This window comes from Diadema antillarum, unplaced genomic scaffold (assembly GCF_040938485.1).
Source record: "Diadema antillarum isolate AM-2024a unplaced genomic scaffold, OU_Dant_1.0 seq00000130_RagTag, whole genome shotgun sequence".
Classification (NCBI taxonomy): Eukaryota; Metazoa; Echinodermata; class Echinoidea; order Diadematoida; family Diadematidae; genus Diadema; species Diadema antillarum.
Window position 1 is genome coordinate 990,817 of NW_027271208.1, and position 2,917 is coordinate 993,733.

A 2,917-nucleotide genomic window follows, 5' to 3' on the forward strand; every position below is an offset into this window, starting at 1 on the left:
CTTAGGTCATTCGTAACTTTAAGAAGAGCTTTATGAAACACCCCCTGGATTGCAATGATTATAACAATGCAATGACATTTTGTTTTGATTTAATAAAAAGTAGTTAAAACGAATATATCATCAACAAATGGTAATAAGAAGTAGAAATAAGAACATCAAGAACAAAAGTGTGGACACCTAATTCAAAAGCACAGATTGTATTACTAGTCCCCCTTCCCCCCCCCCCCAAAAAAAAAAGAAAAAAATGAACGCATGACAAAGAATATATACTTAAATGATTTGAATTAAAATCTGAAGCTGAAGCTCCGCTTAAGACAGAAAGAAAGAGAGAGAGAGAGAGAGAGAGAGTAAGAAATAAAAGGAGTAGAAAAGACAAGTTGAGATGAGAGAGGAAGGAAGAGGTGGAGAATGAAAAGGAGATCGAGCAGGAGGAATCCTGATTTCAAGCAGAATATTTTTGTATTTATTCACATTCGTTATTGTATTTATCTGTATTTTGTATGAAAATAATCTACACGGATTACTTTTGTACTTCTTAGTCTTGTCAAAGAATATCATCATACTTACACTACACACACACACACACGCACACACACACACACGCACACACACACACACACACACACACACACATGTGTATACATATTATTTGAATGCAGTTAATCATATGAATTAAATTACTGCTGTATAAACCACCGCAAGCTGCATCCTGCATTCTACAAGCATTCTACAAGCTATGTTTTTAATAGCAGTTGCCTCCATATCCGACATCTTTTTCTTGATACGATTCAGCTAAAGTTTGGCTATTCATGTCCTTAAACTATGTTTTGTTTTAGTGTTAAAAAAAATGAACTGCATTGATTACGCTTGCATATGCAAATGTCATCGTTGTACTTGATACTTTTGTTGGATATGAAATGAAATGAAGTGAAATGAAATGAATTTAATGAAATGAAATGAAATGTAATGAAATGAAATGAAATGAAATGAAATGAAATGTAATGAAATGAAATGAAATGAAATGAAATGAAACGAAACGAAACGAAACGAAATGAAATGAAATGAAACGACATGAAATGAAATGAAATGAAATGAAATGAAATGAAATGAAATGAAATGTAATGTAATGTAATGTAATGTAATGTAATGTAATGTAATGTAATGTAATGAAATGTAATGTAATGAAATGACATGAAATGAAATGAAATGAATTGAAATGAAATCCTGAACGGGATATAATTGCATGGTGCGCTTGTCCGGAAGTGGATATTGTTCAACGTGTTTAAAATGTCAGTGATCTCATGACCGGCTTACCAATATGAAGGAGAATTTACCCAAGGAGAGAGATATTTAGGATGAAAAAAAGTGAGAAGACATTGGAGCGCCGCGCAGCCATGAAAAGCCGACCTTATTCATTCAAACACAAAAACTACTATGACTATTCGGAAATTATGATGTCAACAAAGATGCGGTCCCATATGGGCGTCCCCCAAAATAGCCATAGTTGTCACGTGTATACATGTGGATCTTTTCACAGAAAGAGAAACTAGGATTTCAACCCATTGTTTCGTTGCATCGGACCATTTATATCGATAAAAAGAAGTAACCTTGTCACATTGAGGCGCAGGTACAAAATGATACTTAGACACATGCATATACTGTATATAAAAATTCAAAATGAAAGTAAATACCTAATTCACCAGAAGCAAGCTGTTTATAATATAACGCATTATGCTAAAGTGTGTGGAAATCCCCAGAGGTTATCTGACTGACATGGTGATCGAAGAATGTATGGCAAAATGATAGAAATGAAACAAATGAATAGAGAAAGCTTCTCTTTTTTACTTTTTATATGTATTTATGTTTATATAGATACATATAAGCCAAATAAGCTAAATAAAAAAATATATAAACTTTAAGGGAGAAAAGGGGATAAAAGACAAAGCTATCACAAAACGTCAGAATAATGAAATCAACCATGACGATTACGTGAAAAATGGCTGGTAGCCTAAGATAGTGCCTAAAAATAACACTTCCTGCGACAGGAAGGCAGGGCCCTCTGGTAGAGCAGTGGCAACACTGAAGAGGCTACCCTGGATAAATAAGACCTTATTATTATTATTATAATTATCATAATTATCATTATTATTATTATTATTATTATTATTATATTATCATTATTATTATTATATTATTATTGTTATATTATTATTATATCATTATTATTATTACCAAGAAGTACACAAAGAAAAACGTTAGAAATAAAATAATTTGATAAAACAAACAGATTAAACCATGATCACTAATGTGAAAACGGGCAGGCATAATAAAGGGCTTCGAATTCCAGGATAAGCAATAATTTTTTAGTGGAAAATGAGCAAAGAAAATGGGATTCCACCGGAATTCGAACCTGAGACCTCCGGAATGCTAGCTCGGTGCTCTACCAACTGAGCTATAGGAAGCCCTAGTTCAGTGTTTGTCCCAGAAACCTTAAATTTTCAATAATGTTCAATTGAGGCATAAACATGACTTTTCCATGACATCGTATATTCATGAAGTCATGATTGCATCGAATTGTACTGACATATAGGTGTACACCTGCTTCTCGACGGTATTGCTCGACAGTGTTACCCAATTTAAACGGTGTTTTACTCCGAAGTGTTATTCAACATTGCTACTTGGCAGTGATACTCAATAGTGTTCTTCATAGTATTACTCGACAATGTCACCTGACAGTCGACAGTGTAACTCGGCACTCACTGTTATTCTACAGTGCTACTCATCAGTGGTATTCAACAGTGTTACCCTACCGTCTAAGCGCTGTTTGTTTGTTAGATTGATTGGTTGGTTGGTTTTATTTCTGCACTTTTCAACATTCCAGTACAAAATAACATCATTTGTTATATTACTTTTCAAC